The sequence below is a fragment of the Lepidochelys kempii genome, chromosome 5 (genome assembly GCF_965140285.1).
Source record: "Lepidochelys kempii isolate rLepKem1 chromosome 5, rLepKem1.hap1, whole genome shotgun sequence".
In the NCBI taxonomy this organism is placed as follows: domain Eukaryota; kingdom Metazoa; phylum Chordata; order Testudines; family Cheloniidae; genus Lepidochelys; species Lepidochelys kempii.
Genome location: NC_136384.1, coordinates 52,849,243 through 52,873,598, shown reverse-complemented (window position 1 = coordinate 52,873,598; position 24,356 = coordinate 52,849,243).

Here is a 24,356-nt window from a genome sequence, read left to right as displayed (position 1 = left end):
GTTGGTAACAAATCCAAAGAGTTCATATTTAGGTACAGTCTTTAGGTCGTACAGAAATTTCATAATTTTAGCTGCAAAAATGCACATGTACATTGACAAATTTTTGCACCTAAGTCAGTTACACACAAATCTGTATGTACATTTTTGTATTCTTATTTCTAGAAATCTGGTCCATAATAACATACCTCAGAGCATTTACAGTGGACATTTAAAAAGTGCAAACAGTCTGTGAGTTCTTATCAATGCCTGTGTAGTTGCTGTGTAACCATTTTGTGGACTGTTCCAATTGTTGAGCTAGAGGAGAGAAGAGCAATGCAGCAGTGCATCTGGTTGTGCCATCTCCTGGTTAAAAATGATGGGCCAGATCCCCTGTTGGTTTAAGCAGTTCATCACAGTTTACACCAGCATCTAGCCCAACAATTATGTTTTCTATGCTGCCTTGTCTCTGTAACCTTAGTAACTATTGTAGTATTCATTGTAATATACAGTAAGCTTACTGACCAGAAAAGAACTTCAAGAACAACTTGTATATATCCAAGACCTCTGATAAGGTGTTTTTCTACACATCAGCTCCAGTAGGTTTTCCATTCTCTGTATGCTGCTTTTCATACAGCACATACATTTCTATCCCAAAGACTACGGGCTCAATGGCTTCCTTTTAGTAAAAATCTATCATTTTTGCCAAATCAATTTACGACAGTTTTAGGCATAATTAAGGATATTATTGTCTCAGCAGAGAAACCAAGAAATTGTCTTGCCTGGACACTGAGTTACCCTCTCACCTCCATCATTCCTGAGAAGTGCTAAGTGCTCTAGGCCCGATCCAGCAAAGTCAGTCAAGTACTCATATGCTTAAAGTTAAGCATGCGCATAAGTGCTTTGCAGAGCTGATGTAGAATTACTCGCACCTTGCAGGAATGAGTTTCACTAGATCTAGCTAGGAAAGGGAGGAAAATGTGACATTTTTTCCCCATTTTACACCAAAAATTTATTTTGACAAATAAGTTCCTGTCATCTCAGCTGCCTTCTTTAGTTCAGGAATGTGAATGTGAATGCAACTGCCTTCTTTAGTTCAGGAATGTGGCACAATGGTCGGTAGGAAAGCTTATATTGCTGACCTTTGTGCTGTATCTGTTCTGTGGAAAAAGAAAGGACCCCAACTCTGATACTATGCATTTTTCTTAGGCACTAAATTACTTCATATTGTTCTGAAAGAGAAAAACAAGGAAAATAGAGACCAAAAATTAGGAATTGTGAAGATTAGTAATGATAATATCATCATAACGGATGGCTAATGTACCAGATAGAATTTTAATATTTTACTAGGGGGATCAACAATTTAATACACACACCGTACTACTATACACAATAACATGTATTTCAAAGTTGTTGATACTAGATGTTAACTAAGACAGCCTTCATCATGTTAGACTCATCAATAGTCATTATTGTTACTGGGTTTGTTATTTGTTGTGTCAGTTAAACAGGTTGTTTTTCCAGTTCTTGCAGCAGCTTCTTATCAAAAGATATCATCGTGGCAAAAAGGTTTTCTAATTCACTAGTTATAAGCAATGCCTAAAGAATTCTACAGGCAAAATATGGGGTTTGGAGCCAAGAAAGTATTCTAATATTCAGATTTCAAATTCTAAGTGATAGGCTTTGAACTACTGGAGCTCTTTGAATTCCCTTGTCTATAAATAAGCCACTTAACATGTGTGAAAGCATTTTCTTCTACTAAAATTAAAGTACTTTGTGAAAGCTTCTTATAGTAGAGGCCTGGTATAATTGTAAAATGATGCTGATAGCAAACGCTGTTTTGAAGAGCTCAGATAAATTTCTCAAGCTGTTATAAAAGTACAGTAGGCAATAGTGCCACACAAACCTGATAAGACCAGAGGCAATTCATCCAACCAGTAAAAATAGCTACGTATCCACCACCATCCCATTCAAACCCCTTTTGCTGTTAGATTGTTCTATTATCTGTTGTTAAATTGAATCAAAATATTTGCTAAGGAAAAAGAACTAGCATGTTCCATAAGCAATATACACTGGTTTGTACAGTCACTTTTACTTTTGTTTTTGGACTGTGCCTATCCTGAGCCTGTAGCATCTAATACCTCAAAAACAAAGCAGAATTTGGCCTGGTCATTATGTGATTGAGACACAACCAAAAAAAAGACAGACACTGCAGGGAGGAGCAGCAGCAGTACATGCCACTCTAGGTCAGTATTATATTAATACTCAGGACCAGAGGTAGGCGGCACTATATGGTGAGAGGTTCCATCTTACACATGGCACATAAAACTGAGGCCTGGACCACATGTGGCTATCACAGACCTCATGTAACTTTTCAGAGGAGTAAACTGTGTCCTGGATGCATTATGCCTAACAAAAAATGCCTCTGTGTGTTCATTATGAGACGATATTTTCAACTTCTCTGACTAAGAACTGTGGTGTAATTATTACTGATCTAAAACCTCTTCTATAGTGACCTTTAAGGAAGGTTACAGTGCCATTAGTACTCCTTTTCTTATTTCAGTGGTGAGTGAATGATTTCTAGTCTGTAAGGTGCTTGGAGATCCTTCAGGATGAGTGATTCTCTATACATATCAAGTGCTTATTCTCATGAAAACATTAATTGTTTTGAATTCTGCTTATGTTCTGTTCAGCTTTCATGTCCCCTTTCAGAACCTTTGGAGATATTTGACAAGTCTGGTCAGGGCCGCTCTAACATTTATACAAATTAAAGAGCATTCCCATTGTGCCCGAGGGTCTTTTTTCTGTAATGATGTCACTTAATACAAGGAATGCAATTCATTCCAACCAAGCCAAAGGGAATAAAATCTGAAAATGCATTTTTCCCCCTGTAAAATATTAGCGTAATCTTATTAAATCTGTGGAACAAATAAATTGAAAACAGAAATTGCAGCATAAATATATGGTTTGTATACGTCTTTACAGCCACAATGTGAACACAGGTTTCAGAAGTGAGCTGTAGCTCACGAAAGCTTATGCTCAAATAAATTGGTTAGTCTCTAAGGTGCCACAAGTACTCCTTTTCTTTTAATGTGAACACAGCAACTAAAGCAGCAGAGTAAAATAACAAAGGAAATCAAGCCATCTTCCATCTCCTTTCACAGTATCCTATTGATCAATCCATTCTGGTATAATTTCACTCTCTGCGGACCTCCCTTTGTTATGTTAATAGCAACGACCTTGAACTGCCTGTGGTTCATGGAAATCAAGTTCAGACTGAAAGCTCTTCTTGTAAGTAAACCTTCAGACCTCCTCTAATTCAGACAGTTATGTTTTTCTCTTGCCAAATTAAAATCAGCTACATCTGACTGTTTTAAAATGAAAATTGCTTTCCCTATTTGTCCATAGATCTTCTGCTTATGAGAAGCTACATGTCTGCCACTCCAAAAGAAATCCCCAAGAGTAATCAGCACCTCCTTTGCAAGGGTATCCTTAACACCTACCAGGAAACTACAACAAGGATTCCTGCAAAATTTCCTTTCACAGTTAAGGCCACCTTCTGTTTCCCTTGGTATCTGTGCAGTGCAGTCTGCTGGGCCTGTGTGGGCTGGCTGGTCTCTGCAGCCACCAGTGCATAAATGTATTCTGAGGTTCAAATCCCGTCTCAGGGTCAGTCTTGTAATGCTTGCAGAGGTGCCCAATTCTTCCCCCAGCCAAATGATTATTTTCATATATCCAAATGCTGCTCTCCATCCACACAACACATCAATTATAGCCAAGAATTCTCTGACTCAATGGAAAATCTTTGGCATAATCTGTCAAATGGGAAGGACAATGAGCCATATGGGGAAGGATACAGTACACTGGTGCCTCCGTCTCCAACCTCCTCAGGAAATAATCACTTTTTGGGAGAACCAAATGTCCTGGTCCCCTTCTCACCGCCATGACAGCTTTACAGAGGTTACTGCCATTATCTCTGTGAACTCAGCACAAAGAGAAAGAGGGAACAGGATCTCTGGAGAGCCTCTCAGGGAGCAGGGAGCTCATCTGTATGAATTCCATCCCTCTTCAGCTCCTCTCCTCCCACTCCCTGCCCCCATTGCCAGTGGCTATGTACCTCAATCACCCTGGCAGATACACAGGCCCCCTCCCCCTTTCCACACTGGTACGAACCATCCCAGGATCAGCTGGGCACTTTGCACAGACAGTTCACACAGAAATAAGTAACACTGACCTTACTACTGGCTAAACCACCATCAGAAGTTGGCCCTTAGTAAATGATTTTCAGCCTCCTGGGGAAAATTATCTTCCACTTCATAGTTTCACCATATAAATCTGATAATGGCTAAACTCCGGAAATGCTCTTTCTCCATGAAGAGTTATAATGGCCAATGGTGTTCTTTCTCTCTCTTTATTATATGCTCTTTATTATATTAGGAGCTGCTTACAGTCCAAACTTCCAACCTTCAGGAAAGTCTTTTAAGTTTATTCTTTTTTTGTAGTTTTGAGAACAGTTAGGTAGAGGTCTGTATGTCCACTGGTGGCTTCTTCTAAGCAATATTCAGCACTAAATGTGACACATTTTCTTTAACAGCTGTTCTGAAGGTCTTCTGATGGTATTAGGATGCTACCATGCTTTGCTCCATGCGTCAAGGAGAGTTAGGGACATACGTAACTGAGAATTAGAATAAAGCCGTGTAAGTTTATTGTTATGAATAATCACCATAAAATGTGCGCTCTACAAAACAGCTTATTGGGTAAGAACTCAAAGAGAGGGGAGGGAGAGCTATAACACATGAGAGGATTCATTTCTGAAAAGACACGTGTGGAGCCTCCTGAGGTGAAGTCTACTGAGTGTGTGCAGCTATTACAGCCAAACCTCACTAAAAACTCAGCTTCATGAGCATTTAAATAGTATTCACAATCACTCTAATCCAATCCAAGGCATTCTTAGCAGTGTACTGTTTGCAGGAGCCATATATGGCGAGGGGAAGGGAAGGGAGTAAAGCATTCAGACTACAAAGAAAAGAACAGAAACAGAGTAATTCAGCCAAACCATAGGAGGGAAACTCTGTAAACAAAGTACAGTCTATGCATCATGAATCAGATCCTCAGCTGAGATAAACTGACATAGTTCCACTGAAGTCAATGAAACTCCATCAGTTTACACCAGCTGAGGCTCTGACCCCATATTTGTTTTCTGACATCTGTTAAGGGCAGCCTGAATTACACAATTATAAAAATGTATAGCACCAATACTGTAAGTAAATAATCACTTTCTCCCAGTATTTCTTTTGTAAGAAGAACAAAGTAGAAGTACACAGTGACTAAAGTAGATTGAAACCGTAGTGGGAGCTCTCATCACACCAGCCAAGGAGGAGGGGGAATTGAAGAGAGCACTGCTACCCCAAATAAGGACAGCTCTTTGTCTGCTTTTAATAGAAGAGGGAGAACTGCACTCCCTCTTATGCTACCTGCTGGATGTAAAGTAGAACAATACAGTGAGAGGACAGCGGAGGTCAAATTCTGTGCTGACCAGCAGCCCAATCCTCCCTGTCTATCTGCCTGTGTGTCCACATTTCTAAAGGGCCTATTACTGTTAAGTCTAGGCACAATACCTGGAATACAGAACACTGTAAGCTCTGTCCAGAAAGAATCATCAATTTTCTGCCATACTCTTTGCTTTAGTCATCTCTGACTATCTGAACATGCGTCTAGATTTTTATTCTTCTCCAGTTCTTTGGGAATGTGTTAGTGAAGAGATGAATCTTGCATGTCTGAAAATAATGAGGGTTGGACTAACCCTGGAATATACTGTTGCATGCCTTAACCATTCAGTACTGTGGACCTGTTTCCGTTGTTCTTAGCTGGGAGAGAAGCCCAAATTCCACTTCCAGTTAAGGCATTTAGGTTTCTTCATGGGGGGGCCCAATGCAAGGAGGCCCTGAAAATGTTAACACTCAGAGCTAGTGCTGAGCATACCTTTGTGTATGGCTCCTTCAGAATACTCAGTATAAGTGGGTGAGCTGTTTCACCAGCCCAGGGAAGGATGCATTCAAGTCCCTTTAAGGACTTGTGCTCCAGGGCACAATTTATAGTCTGAAAACTAAAGAATACAAAATTCAAAAATTTACATGACAAATACTGACTGCAGTCCCCACAGGCTTTAAAGTACAGTAAGGATACACCTTTGCTTCCTCAACCCAGGTTCCTACTCCTCTTCCTTATATATCCCATCCAGCCATGTGATAGACAGGGATCCCTTGACCCTTTCCAGACTGTTGCTTCACCTTGCCACACTGGGGGTCTTAAACACTGGCCTGTCCTTGACAGTCATTATGACAACCCGTCTTCATGCAAATACATTTTATGATAACAAACAATGATCATTTTTAAAAGGGGTGGAAAATACATAAGCTGACTTGTAAGTTGGTTATTTCTAAGCAGAATGTTTCAGTTTTCCCTGAAGGATCAGCAGCTGTTTGAATGAATTACTGAGTGTTTGGTTGGTTGTTTTGGTTTGGTTTGCTGGTTACCTACAAGGAGAGTAGAGAGCTTATTCAAGAAAAATCAAAATATTAACTCTGATTCCTAAAACAGAACTTAAAAGAGAAACATTTTGAATGGTGAAAACAGGCACCAAAAATTATGAAAATGAACAGGGCCAAAGTCTTGTTTCAGTGAAAAACACTACAGCATCTTCTAATGAAGTACTGATATTTTCCTCTCTTTTGTATTTGCTGTGATTTGTTGAGATCTTTGGGTATTTTGACTGCAGACAAATCTGAAATAGTTGCCTTCATTTTAGAGGGTTAAAAAAATTTCAAGGCCATACCATAGGCGCCGACTTCTAATGGCACCGGTGGGTGCTCGAACCCCCTCTGCCCCGCCCCCCCCAACTCTACTCCCTCCTCACCCTGATTCTGACTCCTTTCCCAAATCCCAGCCCTGCCTCTTCCCCACCTCCTCCCCTGAATACGCCATGTTCCCGCTCTTCCCCCCTCCCTCCCAGAGCTTGCTACAGTTGTTTGGCAGCGGCAAGCACTGTGAGGTAAGTGGAGGAGCGGGAATGCGGCTCGCTCAGGGGAGGGGGTGAAGGTGGAGGCAGAGGTGAGGTGGGGCGGGGCGGGGAGCTTGGCTGCCAGTGGGTGCAGAGCACCCACTCATTTTTCCCCGTGGGTGCTCCAGCCCCGGAGCACCCATGGAGCCGGCACCTATGGGCCATCATCAAAATACATTGACAGGAATTGCACTGACCTGTGTTCTCTGTGTTACAAAGACTGGGTTTAGAGGAAACAACAATGCATGATCCATAATCACCATGCAGAAGAGCAGTTCTGAGCCATCAGCATAACTGTTGAACAAACTGGAAGTGCCTTGAGTTCATTAGTAAAATGGCAAAGACAGGTAGGACTCCGCTGATTTATTTTGGGGACAGTCAAATACACTACGCTCCAGCTTTCTTTTTTCTATTCTACAGGAGAATTCTCCCACTGGTACAAGATTTCTTTGGAATATATAGGATCATTTTATGGGGAAATATCATTGCCATTCTTTAATTTCTAAATAACTAGCCTTGCCTTTGTGCTCGGCATTGTTAGAGTGCTTTGCACATGAGAGCCAGACTTGGAGCTCTGCCATCAGACTCAGACCACACGCTACGCACTGATGAGAAGGGCACATGCAGCACAGTCTGAGTCACACATCCGTGCTCCTAGTTCATCAACAGCGGTAAATCATTTTGCTGCACCCCCAGTTCAAACTGAGACTCCATTTCTCCCACTCTGTGATTTTAATCACTTTGGAAAATCATGGGGTCTCTGTTCAAGACATGTGCAGTTGAAACAATGCAACAGAATGGGGAGTACTCACATCACGACTGAGGTTACATATATTTGAAAAGAGTAAAATGAGGGGAGCTGGGTAGTTTTGAGAGCCCTTCACCTGTGTGTCAATGGTTTGTATTTCATCTGCGTTGGTAGTTTAACATCCTGGACATATCCTCTCCAGAGTCCTAATGAGACTGCTCCCAACAAATCCATTCTCGGTTTTATACTGAGCCTAGAGCATGCTGGGACAGGATCTGGCAGTGCTCACACATCACTGGAATGATCAATAAAGCTCACAGTGAACTTTTTTTTCCAGAAAATCTCAGTCCTTACTTTATTTAACTACCTGATGAATGTATTACACTACTAGATAAGTGCCCCCTCTTCTGGTGGAAGGGCTAGAGACTTCCAATCATTATACACCAAAGAGAGAAAGAGAGCGAGAAAGACTCTGTGTGTGTGTGTTTGTGTTCACTCATATACAGTGAAAAAGTTTAATGAACCACTAAATGTTTTTTTCTCTGTTCATGGATCAAGTAAGTAAAAATCTTGTGGGTAAACGTACTCGTTTGGGTTGTCTTTGTTACTGTGAACTGGGCCCTCTGGGACACATTTTCAGAGTAGTGCATGTGGATTTGTCTGCTTGACTCCCATGGATGTCAATGGGAATCACATGGCTAAACCTCTATGAAGAGTTTGCAAATGTTTCCCTTGGTGTTTGTAAAGTATCATCTTTTAAAATAAAATCAACTGGACCAGCTGAACTGTGTTTTCTTTTCAACCTAGCCCACATCATTATTCAGATATTCAAACCAGATTGCACTGTATGTGTTGTGTACCAAACTGGATCTGCATTTCAGAGTGTGTTTTCTTAGGGCCAAATTGTCCAGGCTTTTGTGTTGGTGTGCAACAGGGGGAGGGTGCTCTACCAAATATCTCCTTCAAGGACCAGGAAGGAGCCCAGCTTGGGAAGCATAGGAAAGACTCCCTCGTGTATTCCAAGGATATGTATCATTCCAAAGAGGGTGAGGAAGTGTGAAAGGAGACAAGATGATGTCCCAACCTCTCCCACCACATCAGCCCATGCAGGGCGACCATCATACCAGGGTGAAGTTTGCCCCTTTGCAAAGGTGCAGCACAAGGCCTATGTACAAATGAATCCTGCAAAATAGGGGGGACTTCAGTTTCGCCAAGGGGAGCAGACTGTACAATACTAAAGGATGGTAAAACCTGCACATGTCCCTGGGGTACAGTCTGTCCTGTTGATGCATGCAGCTCCACAATACCTCCTAATAGGCACAATCTAGCCATTAGAATTTCTTCACTATGCCAGTTTCTGTAATGAAGTGGTCAAACAGGTATATCCACTTCCCCGAATGTTTGCTAATATTCTCCTTTTTTCTTTTTCCGCAGCACATATTTTGTATTTCCACATATTGTATTTAGTGGAGCTTATGGAATAATATTAATCACATCAAAAATTAGATGAATTTAGCTTCTTTATTTTGTTTGGTTCATGAATCATTTCTGATTTCTGCAAAGGTATTTGGCATTTATGAGCATTCGCTCAATTGTTTGGCAAATAACTTTCAGACTACTGATTTAAGAATTGTTCATGAACTGTTCTCTTCAAAATATTAGGCATTTAGATACCATCGTGAAAAGCATGATCTAAAAACGTTTAGAGAAATGAGCTAGACAGACAGATAGTCTATGCATTTATTTTATTTTAATTTTTTGTCTCTCGTTTTCTCTGCCCTGACGTAAATGAAACTTTTAAACATGAAAATACTGAATGACAAATAGCAGATAACAAATGACGAAGTAATGAACTTGTGGTTCAAACATCAGAATTCTGAGCTTTGGGAACATTTTCAAGACTGTGAGTGCCCATAAGGATATTTACAAATAATAAATATCATAGCATAGCTGCAAAATGAATTTGAGTGATTTATTCACATATATATTTGAAAATCTGTTCTCTCATTATTCCTGCTCTGATATCTCACAAGGAATTAAAGTCCAAGCATTCAAGAGCTTGCCAGTTTTGCATGATGCTCTGTAATGCTATGGACATGAGACTTCAAGAATATTTTCAGAATTGATTCTATGTTACAGGCAAAGGTTGATTATTTAAGAAAAACCAGAGTGGTTTAAGATGCTTGCAATTATTTCAGGTATTTAAGCCAAACCCAAGCTTTAGCTCAGTTTAAGATGCTTATACTATATTAAGGTCTTATACTTGTTGAAAAAAAATCATAAAACATTCCAAAAATCACATTGAAACGAAAAGCAAGAGGGCTGGTCAGGGGGCAGGAGGCATTTATACTACTTTAAAAGATTCTTTAATCTGCACATTTATCAGGGAAAGTGCAGCTTTATATACACAATATGGAAATGCATGCTTAACCTTCAGTAAAAAGAGACACCACTGGCATCAGTTAAGCTTATAAAGGCCTGAGTCTGTGCCCATTGAAGTAATATATTCATAGCTTTTAAAGCCAGCAGGGACCATTTTGATCATGTACTCTGACGCCCTGCATAACACAGGCCATAGAATTTCACCCAGTAATTCCTGTATCAAGCCCATAACTTCTGGTTGATCTAAAGCATGTCTTTTAAAAAGATATCCAGTTTTCATTTAAAGACTTCATGTACTAGAGAATCCATCTCTTCTCTTGATATACATCTGTGCCTAATATCTGTTTTGAATTTATCTAGCTTCAGAGATTCACAGATTCCAAGTCCAGAAGGGACCATTGAAAATATCTACCCTGACCTCCTGCAGGCCATAAAACTCCAAAATTATTCCTACAGCATGCCATTTAGAAATGCACACAATCTTGATTTTAAAATTATCCCTGATGGAGATTCTACTGCAACCCTTGGTAAATTGTTCCAATGACTAATTACCCTAATCTTCAACTTCCAGCCATTGAATCTTCTTGTGCCTTTGCCTGCTAGATTAGAGAGCTCTCTACTATCAGAAATCTTCTTCACATTTAGGTTCTTATTGATTATAATCAAGACATCTCTTTCCCTCCTCTTTAATAAGGTGAATAGACTGAGCTTCTTCAGTATCTCACTGTAAATCAATGGCAAAGCTCCTAAGATCAGGCCCTAAGTGAGCAGTTTACTGTGATACCAATAGGCACCAATTAGCCTGTTGCCAGATCCGTCCTACATATACATAGGGCACAGATCAGCATTCATTCATTTTTGCATTCCCATCAATACCAGGCCTGGGCCGGGGAAGCTAATGATCCAACCAGCAGTCCAAATTTGGTAATGAATCCTGGTCACATGCCACCTGAGGCATGTTGCGCATATGCTAAGAAGATGTACATATTTTTTTTAAAAAAAAACTTGTGACACATGGCTAGAAAGGGTTAAACATCCTGCACAATAAATAACCCTCAAAAGACACATAGGGAGATAATGTTTGTGTTTTTGTGTATTTACATATGTATGAGTAGGGTCGACAATGTAATCAACAGTCCCCGTCTATGCTGTATTCTGATAATTCCGAGGTCAAAAGAACATCCTATCATTTAAATTAATTGTAAACACAAGATATCTCTGTATTCATCTCTCTTTGAAATGTATAGCAAATAATCTGTGAATGGTGGAGGAACAAGCAAAGTGATTTATGTTAATTCTATAACTAAGTCCCAGTAAAGGACCTCCTTCAAAGTCATCCTAATTACCTTTTGAACTCCCAACTTGTCAAAAGACATGACATTGTATAAAAAATCCTTGGGTCCTGATTCTGTCATCTCAGATCTGCTTAGGCTTCATCAGGGGAAGTTTGAGTCACAAGACTGAGGTCCCAGTTATGTTGGTACGCCCTGAATATGATATTTGGATATTGGACTATAACCTACGAACTATTTATGAAAGAACTATTTGCAACTACAAAGCGCACCATCTGTGATATGAATCTGAACCTCAATGAATTGAATCATGTCTGTATGTATATTGATCTTTTAACCATAGTCTTTCTCTCTGTTGTTTTTTAATAAATTTTAGTTTAGTTAATAAGAATTGGTTGTAGCGTGTATTTGGGTAAGATCTAAAACATTCATTAACCTGGGAGGTAATGTGTCCGACCTTTTCTTTTATATGATGAAATAAGATTTACAGAAATTTTCATCATATTTCACGTGGGTACTGGATGGAGGCCTGAGGCTGGATCATTTTAAGGGAACTGTGTTGTTTGGACTTTTGAGTAACCAGTAAGGTAATAAAGAAGCTGTTTTATGCTGGTTTGGTAAATCTAAGTAGTGGAATATCCACGAGCTTTATAGGGATTGTCTGCCACATTCTTTGCAGTTCACCATAATTGAGTGATCATAGCTGGCCCCCATTCAGACCCTGGTCACAAAACTACAGTATATAAAAGCAATATTAAGTTTGAATATTTAGTCACTCAAAATTCAGGAAATGTGCACGTTAAGTTGTACACACAACCTTATTTTAGCCTCCTAGAACATATGCATTATAATACACATGATCACAACATTACAGACTGCCTAAGATATATACAGGACTGATTCTCATTTACACTAAGGCTACATTATACCACTTTGACAATGTAAAGGGGCCTTAAAGTGGTGTAAATGTAATCCATGCCCATTTTAACACTCTTACACAGCCAGAATTGTATAAAGTAGCCTTAGTATAAATGATTATCAGTCTCATATGTACCTAAGATTGTAGAAAACTCTATTATATTATCATATATTATTTAAGAATAGTGCATTAAAGATTGTTTCTTAATACAGACATGCAAGGGGCAGATTTAAGCTTTGTACAACTTTTACTTTCACAAAACACAAAATATCCAATACATTCTTGAAGCTTTTTGTTTCAGGAGTTGGAGGAACTAACCAAGGAGACAGCCGTTTTAGACTTGATTCCGACCAACAGGGAGGAATTGGTTGAGATTCGGAAGGCAATTTGGGAGAAATTGATCATGAAATGACAGATTTCATGATTCTAAGGAAAGGAAGGAGTGAGAGCAGCAGAATGAGGACATTGTACTTCCAAAAAGCAGACTAACAAACTCAGAGAACTAGTAGGTAAAATTCCATAGGAAGAAAATTTAAGTGGAAAAAGGAGTTCAGGAGACCTGGGAGTTTCTCAGAGAGACAATATTAAAGGCACAACTGCGAACTATACCAATGCAAAGGAAAAACAGGAAGAATAGTAAGAGCCCAATATATCCCCATCAGGAGCTCTTTAAAGACTGGAAAATCAATAGTTAATCCTATAAAAAGTGAAAAAATGAAATAATTGCTATGGGTGAGTATAAAAGAATAGCACAAATATGTGGGGATCAAATCAGAAAGGCTAAGGCACAAATAAATTACACCTAGCAAAGGACATAAAAGACAATAAGAATAGGTTCTATAAATATACTCGGAGCAACAGAAAGATAAAGGAAAGTATAGGACCACTACTTAGTGGGGAAAGAGAACAAACAACAGATGACATCAAGAAAGCTGAGGTGTTTAATGCCTATTTTGCTTCAGTCTTCACTAAATAAGTTAATTGTGTCCAGATGCTCAACACAATTCATATTAACAAGGGGGACAGAAAACAAGCCACAACAGGGAAGGAAGAGGTTAAAGACTATTTAGATAAGTTAGATGTATTCAAGACAGCAGGGCCTGGTGAAGTTTATCCTAAGGTATTTAAGGAACTAGCTGAAGCAATTTTGGAACCATCAACAATTATCTTTGAGAACTCATGAAGGATAAGTGAGGTTCCAAAAGACTGGAGTAGGACAAACATAGTGCCTACCTTTAAAAAGGGGAACAAAGAGGACTCAGGGAATTATAGACCATTCAGACTCATTTTGATGCCTGGAAAGATATTGGAACAAACTATTACACAATCAAGTTGTAACAGTGAGAGGATAATAGGGCTCTAAGTAATAGCCAACATGAATTTATCAAGAACAAATCATGCAAAACCAACCTAATTTCCTTCTTTGACAGGTTTATAGACCAAATGGATAGAGAGGAAGCTGTAGATGTGTGTAGCGGGGTAGTCACCCTGCTCCAGCCCTGAAGGGGTTAAAAACAGCCCTGGAGAGGGCTGCAGCTGGGAAAGGCTGAGTGAGTAGCTGACCACAGGGATGGCCAGCTCAATCAGGGCCCAGCTGGCCCTTATAAGAGGGCTGGGGAGCAGGAGCTGGAGGAGTCTCACTCTAGCCCTGAAGTGGGAAGGGCTAGCTGCCTGAGAGTGAGGTACCTTAAGCGGAGCAGTGCTGGGGAAGGGCAAAGGGAGCTGGGGAGCTCCAGCCTGGTAAGCCCCCAGGCTGCAGGCCTTGTAAAAGGCTCCAAAGGTACTGGGGATGCAGGGGGCAGCCTGCGGATAGGCAAAGGCAGCAGGTCCTAACCTCCTTGCCAATGATGAGTGGCCTTTACATACTGCAGTCTGCCCCAGTGAGTGGGGGGGCTAGATGATGACTGGCAGTAGCCACTGAGGCAAGGTGGGTTTAGAGGGTTGGGGATTCCCCAGGGAGGGGAGACCCAGAGTAAGGGGGTACTGCTGGGGCAGAACCCCAAGGTAACTGGCACTAGGGTCCAGGAGGGACATGGGGCCAATGGCAGGTGAGACACTGGCCTGCAGAGGGTGCTCCAAGGCTGGAAAAGAGCTAATTCCCAGGATGACCAGCAGGAGGTGCTGTGCCAGTGAGTCGTTGCATCGCTACAATGTGATATATCTTGATTTTAGTAAGGCTTTTGACAAAGTCCCCCATGACATTCTCATAAGCAAACTATGGAAATTTTGTCTAGATGAAATTACTATAAGGTGGGTGCATAACTTGTCGAAAAAACAATATTCAGAGAGTAGTTATCAATGGGTAGCTCTCAGACTGGGAGGACATAATCTAGTCGAGTCCCACAGGGTCTGTCCTCAGTTGAGTACTATTCATTATTTTCATTGATGAGTTAGATAATGGGATGGAGAGCATGCTTATAAAATCTGCTGATGATACCAAGCTTTGGAGGACAGGATGAGAATTCGAAATGACCTTGACAAAGTGGGGAATAAGTCTAAGATCAACAAGATGAAATTCAGTAAAGATCAGTGCAAAGTATTACAGTTAGGAATAAAAAATCAAATGCACAACTACAAAATGGAGAATAACTTGCTAGGCAGTAGTTCTGCTGAAAAGCACCTGTGGGTTACAGTGCATATCAAATTTAATGAGAGTCAACAGTGTGTAATGTAGTTACAAAAAAGGCTAATATCATTGTTGGGTGTATTGATAGGAGTTCCATGTATAAGATGGGGAGGTAATTGTCCTGCTCTATTCAGCACAGGTTAGGTCTCAACTGGAGTACTGTGTCCAATTCTGAGTGCCACGTGTTAAGAAAGATGTGGACAAACTGGAGAGAGTCCAAAGGAGAGCAACAAAAATGGTAAGAGGTTTGAAAAAGGTTAACCTCTGAGGAAAGGTTAAAAAAACTGGGCGTGTTTTTAAGTACAAGTTAGATAATCACCTCTCAGGGATGGTCTATCTGAACCCAATCCTGTCTCAGCATTGGGGATGGCCTAGATGACCTCTTCAGATACCTTTCAGCCCTACATTTCTATGACTCTATGATTTCCCAAATTTTGCATGCTTCACCGTGCAACTTTAAAATGTCATTAAACATATTGTTTTCGTTTAATATTTCCACGTGAAGATGTCAATTTTGTATTTTATAAATTGCGGCATGTTCTTTTCTGACTTGTAATTTTATAAAATACATCTTTAGGAATACATCCTCCACTGACTTCAGTGGAGCAATGACAATATCTGCTGAGGATCTGCTCCATAAAAATCACTGGAATATAAACAGTTCTATGCAAAGAAACTATACACTACAACACTATAGAGTTAGAAATTTTGTTCAGTTTTACCAGTTTTTTTTAAAGCAAAACCAATTTTCGGTGGTGCTCAGAATGGCATTTCACAGGAAGTTTCCATAAGTGAAAACATCCTAACCATATGAATCTGATACTCATCTTCACTTCTACATTTCAAAGAGGAATTTTAAAGAAATCATTGTTTGTTCCATGGAATTGGTAATTTAATTTTAATTTGGTAATCACAAACAGATACCAGTACCTTAGCTTCTCTACAAGCATAACAAATATAATATAGTGGAGTGAGGGATGCACTGCCAATCTCCAGGAGTCTCATTGGGCTCTCAGGTTGTTTCTCCAGTAGGTGCTTAATTCATATCATTTGGATTAATACTCCTCCTCAACAAGAAGGATTAATTTAACTGGTTGTGGTTTTATACTTATTCTATAAACACCTACCTTATTGAGTGAATCCTGCCTTGGTTTGAATTTTGTTACAAACTTGAAGCTTAGATCAAGAACATCCAAAGTTTTGCTACAGTTCATACCCCTTTAGAGTGTAATAAGGCCAGTTTTGAGACCTAATTTATAGATTTACAGAAAAATCATGCAAAAATTGCAATTTTATGTGGTTTTAACGTGAAGCCAAATGAAACCTGACAGACAGTCTCATGTGAGTTTTGCTTGTGAGTTTGCATCCATCCAAATCCCAAACATAAAGCTGTATTTGCGGGTACAAAACTATACTTAGACTGAACCAAATGAAATGCCTGTACAAGCTCTCTCCAAATGACACCATCTAGTATAATACTTCCTTCAGATCAGATTAGAGGAGATTCCTGGATGCAAATTTTTTTCTTGGGGGAAAACATACTACCTGTAATTTTTTAAAACATCAATAAATGAAAATTCTAAGTTTGACTCAGTTTTACCTTTGAAAAATAAATAACCAAAAAATCCTATTTTCAAAGGGCTAGATTGTGTGAGACTTCACTGTGCAGGGGAGTCATGGTGCAGCCATGACAGAGCTCCCTAACCATGCTTTTGGCCATTAAAGGAGCATGGGGTCCCATGTACCCCAGGTCCATATTGCTGTACAAACAGTCCATTTCAACAGGGTGTCACATGTCGTTTGTCTCCCCTGTCTATCAGGGAGCTCTAGCAGGCACAATGCCTCCCAGTGTTCTCCTTGGAGCAATGTGCTTACCCACCATCCCTTACCCACCATCCTTTACCCAACACAGTGTTTCAAATGCGCCAAGTAGCCCTGAATAAGAACTGCCATACTGGGTCAGACCAAAGGTCCATCAAGCCCAGTATCCTGTCCTCTGACAGTGGCCAATGGCAGGTTCCCCAAAGGGAATGAACAGACAGGTTATCATCAAATGATCCATGCCCTGTCACCCAATCCCAGCGTCTGGCAAACAGAGGATAGGGACACCATTCCTACCCATCCTGGCTAATAGCCATTGATGGGCCTATCTTCCATGAATCTAGCTAGCTACCTTTTGAACCCTGTTGCCTTCACAACACCCTCTGGCAAGGAGTTCCAGAGATTGACAGTATGTTGCATGAAAAAATACTTGTGTTTTTTTTAAACCTGCTACCTATTAATTTCATTTGGTGGCCCCTTGTTCTTATATTATGAGAAGGAGTAAATAACACTTCCTTATCTACTTTCTCTATACCACTCATGATTTTATAGACCTCTCTCATATCCCCCTTTAGTTGCCTCTTTTCCAAGCTGAAAAGTCCCAGTCTTTTTAATTTCTCCTCATACGGAAGCCGTTCCATACCCCTAATCATTTTTGTTGCCCTTTTCTGAACCTTTTCCAATTCCAATATATCTTTTTTGAGATGGGGTGACCACATCTGCATGCAGTATTCAAGGTGTGGGTGTACCATGGATTTATATAGAGGCAATATGATATTTTCTGTCTTATTATCTATCCCTTTCTTGATGATTCCCAACATTGTTAGCTTTTTTTGACTGCCGCTGCACAATCCACAATGACTCCAAAATCTTTCTTGAGTGGTAACAGCTAATTTTGACCCCATCATTGTTTATGTATAGTTAGGATTATGTTTTCCAATGTGCTTTACTTTGAATTTATCAACATTAAATTTCATCTGCCATTTTGTTGCCCAGTCATCCAGTTTTGTGAGATCCTTTTGTAGCTCTTCGCAGTCTGCCTGGGACTTAGCTATCTTGAGTAGTTTTGTATCATCGGCAAATTTTGCCACCTCACTGTTTAAAGAACGGCCTCACTAAAAGCAAGGCACTGTACTGTGTGCTTCATAAACAAATTGCTTAATTGTGGCTGAAGACACTTTCCAACATGAACAAAGCAGAGTTTCAAAAAGTTAACATCTTCTGTTTTTCTCTAGTTCTTCCAAAGTTTGACAAGCTTTTACAGAGTGACTAAAGCATTTGGACACTTTGGAGATTCTTCTAGAAGAGCTATAAGAATTGTGTTATTCGGCTGGCACAATGGCCTTGTAGTCAATACTCCACATTATTAAGCAAGAGCTCTGGGTTTGATTCCCAAGTCTAATCTTTTTTTCCTTACCCAGCAGGATCTGAGAGCAGTACAGACACCACATTTTAAGTCACCGAGGGAGCCACAGAGGTCTCTCAGCGAGACTCCTCCGGCCAACCTGGTTGCAGCATTGATACATTTATATTTATTTGTTCTAGTAACTTAGAAAGCATGTTGACTGTTGTGTGATCTTTATTAAAGTCAGAAATGCAAAGGACAGCTTGTTTTAGAAACTCAGTGCCCTTGGCTAAGACAGATGTTTTCTGGTTTAGCTATCACTGAGCTGTGACACCCATGTAGTCAATGTTTGTTGATCTAACTCTTAGTTTGTGTATATGCTCACTATCTCTCATTCCCTCACTCCCCTCTGGTTGTTTTGTTTCAATACATACAATGTTATACAGATTGCATTGTACAGGTGGAAAAATGCCCTGAAACAGCATGTTAAAACACCACCGTGCACCAAATTAGGCACAAGTCATTTGAACCTTTTCTCCTCCTCTAATAAACAATAGGTGGCAAGCCATAGTTTTTTCTATTACAATGACAATCTTAAGAGAGAGTGGGAAATTGATTCTTTGCTTTCTAGACTGATTTCCATAACAGTTGTCTTTTTGTAAATTGATTATCAGTTTTAAAAGGGTACTTAAAAGGGGATTAAATTGGTTGAATAAATTATTCATTGTAAATTGTTTTTCCAGCTCTAGATATCATAATGACCCCTTGTAACCTTAAAATATATTTTCTACTACCAGATTTGCAGCTCTCAATGAGCCTAACCCAAGCTTTGCATTTGTAATAAAAGAGCATAAATAGGTGGATTCAATCTGCTGTGGAGTTTTCTAAAAACTTTTCTGACACTCTATCAACCATAATCTCCCTGTAAAGACCCTGCAGCTCTGCCACAACACACCCCAGTTATACTAGTAGGAGGAAACCCAGCTGAAGAAAGGAGTGGTCTGGGATTTGGGGGGTGAATTCACAACCAGGCTTCAGATTCAACTAAGGGAAGTGCTCCCCCATGAGAGCTAATTAGGTGCAGCTGAACCTAGTTAGAATCAGCACATTATAGAGGGGCCAGCTGGCTCTAAGAAAAGAGAGTGTGTGGTGGGCTGGTTAGAAGGTATCACAGGGAGGGAGTCTAAGGTAACAAAAGTCAGGTGTTTTGTTTGGTTTATACATATTCTTGTAGTTTACTGCTAGTAAAGCAGGGGTGTAGTTAGAGGCTACTGCCAAGTTTGGTTAAGCCAGAGCTTCTGAAATACACTTAAAGGGTCAGAGAGGGTTGTTGGGGTTTAATCCTGAGCCTCCAGTGAATTCTCTTTACTGCTGTTCCAGCCCTGGTCCTTCCACATTCACTTTTATAATGTAGTTCTGTGGATTTTGTTGGGTGAGAGAACATTGAGTGGTTTTCATGGAGTTAAATAGCAGCAAGTTATCATCAACTCTTTGGGCCAGAGACTGAGGGGCCACAGCAATGGTTCCCTCAACCCACCCAGCAATATTGTTAACCTATCCAACTATACTCTTAGCCCAGCAGAAGCAGCTGTCCTATCTGGGGGCCTCTCCTTCTGCCCCTCCACCCCCACGAACATGATACAGTTCTGTGGTGACCTAGAATCCTATTTTCGATGTCTCCGACTCAAGGAATATTTCCAACACACCTCTGAACAACATACTAATCCACAGATACCTCCCTACCAACACTACAAAAAGAAGCATTCTAGGTCGACTCCTCCTGAAGGTCGAGACAGCAGACTGGACTTCTACATAGAGTGCTTCCGCCGACATGCACGGGCTGAAATTGTGGAAAAGCAGCATTACTTGCCCCATAACCTCAGCCGTGCAGAACACAATGCCATCCACAGCCTCAGAAACAACTCTGACCTCATAATCAAAAAGGCTGACAAAGGAGGTGCTGTTGTCATCATGAATAGGTCGGAATATGAACAAGAGGCTGCTCGGCAGCTCTCCAACACCACTTTCTACAAGCCATTACCCTCTGATCCCACTGAGAGTTACCAAAAGCAACTACAGCATTTGCTCAAGAAACTCCCTGAAAAAGCACAAGATCAAATCCGCAAAGACACACCCCTGGAACCCTGACATGGGATATTCTATCTACTACCCAAGATCCATAAACCTGGAAATCCTGGGCGCCACATCATCTCAGGCATTGGCACCCTGACAGCAGGATTGTCTGGCTATGTAGACTCCCTCCTCAGGCCCTACGCTACCAGCACTCCCAGCTACCTTCGAGACACCACTGACTTCCTGAGGAAACTACAATCCATCAGTGATCTTCCTGATAACACCATCCTGGACACTATGGATGTAGAAGCCCTCTACACCAACATTCCACACAAAGATGGACTACAAGCCGTCAAGAACACTATCCCCGATAATGTCACGGCTAACCTGGTGGCTGAACTTTGTGACTTTGTCCTTACCCATAACTATTTTACATTTGGGGACAATGTATACCTTCAGATCAGCGGCACTGCTATGGGTACCCGCATGGCCCCACAGTATGCCAACATTTTTATGGCTGACTTAGAACAACGCTTCCTCAGCTCTCGTCCCCTAACGCCCCTACTCTACTTGCGCTATATTGATGACATCTTCATCATCTGGACCCATGGAAAAGAAGCCCTTGAGGAATTCCACCATGATTTCAACAATTTCCATCCCACCACCAACCTCAGCCTGGTCCAGTCCACACAAGAGATCCACTTCCTGGACACTACAGTGCTAATAAACGATGGTCACATAAACACCACCCTATACCGGAAACCTACTGACCGCTATTCCTACCTACATGCCTCCAGCTTTCACCCTGACCACACCACACGATCCATTGTCTACAGCCAAGCTCTGCAATACAACCGCATTTCTCCAACCCCTCAGACAGAGACAAACACCTACAAGATCTCTGTCAAGCTTTCTTACAACTACAATACCCACCTGCGGAAGTAAAGAAACAGATTGATAGAGCCAGAAGAGTTCCCAGAAGTCACCTACTACAGGACAGGCCTAACAAAGAAAATAACAGAACGCCACTAGCCGTCACCTTCAGCCCCCAACTAAAACCCCTCCAACGCATTATTAAGGATCTACAACCTATCCTGAAGGATGACCCAACACTCTCACAAAACTTGGGAGACAGGCCAGTCCTTGCCTACAGACAGCCCCCCAACCTGAAGCAAATACTCACCAGCAACCACATACCACACAACAGAACCACTAACCCAGGAACCTATCCTTGCAACAAAGCTCGTTGCCAACTGTGCCCACATATCTATTCAGGGGACACCATCACAGCGCCTAATAACATCAGCCACACTATCAGAGGCTCGTTCACCTACACATCCACCAATGTGATATATGCCATCATGTGCCAGCAATGCACCTCTGCCATGTACATTGGTCAAACTGGACAGTCTCTACATAAAAGAATAAATGGACACAAATCAGATGTCAAGAATTATAACATTCATAAACCAGTCGGAGAACACTTCAATCTCTCTGGTCACGCAATTACAGCCATGAAAGTTGCGATATTACAACAAAAAAACTTCAAAACCAGACTCCAGGGAGAGACTGTTGAATTGGAATTCATTTGGAAATTGGATACAATTAACTTAGGTTTGAATAGAGACTGGGAGTGGCTAAGTCATTATGCAAGGTAACCTATTTCCCCTTGTTTTTTCCTACCCCCACCCCCCAGACGTTCTTGTTAAACCCTGGATTTGTGCTGGAAATGGCCCAACTTGATTATCATACACATTGTAAGGAGAGTGATCACTTTAGATAAGCTATTACCAGCAGGAGAGCGGGGTGGGGGAGAGAAAACCTTTTGTAGTGGTAAACACCCATTTTTTCATGCTTTGTGTGTATAAAAAGATCTTCTATATTTTCCACAGTATGCATCCGATGAAGTGAGCTGTAGCTCACGAAAGCTTATGCTCAAATAAATTGGTTAGTCTGTAAGGTGCCACAAGTCCTCCTTTTCTTTTTGCGAATACAGTCTAACACGGCTGTTACTCTGAACCATTTCCCTCTGTGTTTTTGTGTTGCATAGTACAATGTGGGTCTGATGGGCTTGGCTTTTAGGTGATATTTCAATACCAATATTAAAAATGGCATGTTTGAAGACCATCTGTTTTTGAGTTCTCAGTGAGGGCAAAACACTTCAGCAATAAATTGGACAGAATGGCCCAAACCAGAATTTTAGCAAGTTTCTTTTTTAAAAAGAACCTCTATATTTGGAACATGCTTGAGAAATTTCATCCCAAAGGACAATTTGAGAAAGTGCTTAGCATCTGAAAACAGGGACTTAGACAAAATGGTACTTTATTCTACCATTAGTGTCACTCAACTGTAATCAAGTGCTAAAAATCCAGCTGAGAACCCAAATCACAGCTAGTGCCTTCATAAAGAATAGTGTTTTTCACAAGCCTTCCAGAAGAAATTTTACAGATAACTTTTATTATGGAAACTGATCAAACAGCAGACATGCTGTAGCTTTCAAGCAATTCTACAGGAAGAGCAGAGTTAGCACTCAGTTTATTGTCTCAGAGGCTTTCTTTCTGCTGCTGCTGCCTTGCATACATAAATACACTACACTGGGCACGATGTTTATTGAAAATGTTCCCCCAGCTTTTACCTTTGGCTACTGGAGCATCAAAACAGCTGGTGGAACAAGTTTTTAACTACTAGATGCGTAATTCAAAATATTATTCTCCCCTTGTCCTGTGCATATAATTCTCATTGATAATACTGAGAGTTCTCAAAAAGAAAAGGAGGACTTGTGGCACCTTACAGACTGACATTTATTTTGTTAGTCTCTAAGGTGCCACAAGTCCTCCTTTTCTTTTTGCAGATACAGACTAACAGGGCTGCTAGTCTGGTACTGAGAGTTCTGTACATTTAGGGGAGAACTGACAAAGAATCATTTCTAGGAGCTTCCAGTGTCTAGCCAGTAGTTATCTCTCTAATTTTCTGTTCTAATAAATTCCTTACAATCGGAAGACTGAGGCAAGTTACTTTTCAAAGCAGCGTATGTAGTGTGCTTCTCCCATTCACTTTAAATGTGTCACAGATAAAACACCTCAGCATACTTTGCATAAAAAGGGGGCAGTATAATTTCACAAAAGGCATTGTCTAATCAAGGAAGAGAGAAGATTGCTTACAAGAATCCCTTCATGGTGCTTTTTCAAATCCTTTTAAGCCCCTGAAGAAAGTGACTAGTGACACAGATGTTCTCACTACTGAATGCGATTGGGGGAGGTACTGTACAACACTCCTCAGAAAAAAGGAGGAGGAGTACTTGTGGCACCCTAGAGACTAACAAATTTATTTGAGCATGAGCTTTCATGGGCCAAAACCCACTTCATCGGATGCATGCAGTGGAAAACACAGGAGGAAGATATGTGTGTATATATATACAGAGACCATGAAACAATGGGTGTTGAACACCCATTGTTTCATGTTCTCTGTGTGTATATATATATCTTCTTACTGTATTTTCCACTGCATGCATCCGATGAAGTGGGTTTTAGCCCACGAAAGCCTATGCTCAAATAAATTTCTTAGTCTGTATCAGCAAAAAGGACGAGGAGTACTTGTGGCACCTTAGAGACTAACACGGCTACCGCTTTGAAACTCCTCAGAAAGTCGCCAGTGATGAAATAGCCAAACAGCTTTGTTCTTACAGGTCTACCAATCAGAAAGGAATATTTTCACATTAACACATGCAAAACAGCTGATAGTGATTTAATTACAACTGATTGGATTGAAGAGCTGAGCTGAACAAGTGTCATAAGGGGCACTTCAAACAAACAACCAAAACTCCCATCAAAAGATGAACCTTAGCTGAAACTATCCAAAACTCTTTGGTTGGCAATAGTGAGGGGCCAGTCTAATGAGGGTAGTAGTCTCCTATGCTTTCTGTTTCCTATTTGTCTAACTGCAATAATTTTTACCACACTGTATGAAAAACTTCAATGTGTTATATTCATAGCAGACAGAGAAGTTTAAATATAAACATAAAATACTCTTTCAGGAAGGTTGCAACATAACACAACTTTATTTCTTAAAATCCAGAACTTTTAACTCATAAGAACAAAAAAAGGGAGAAAGCAGG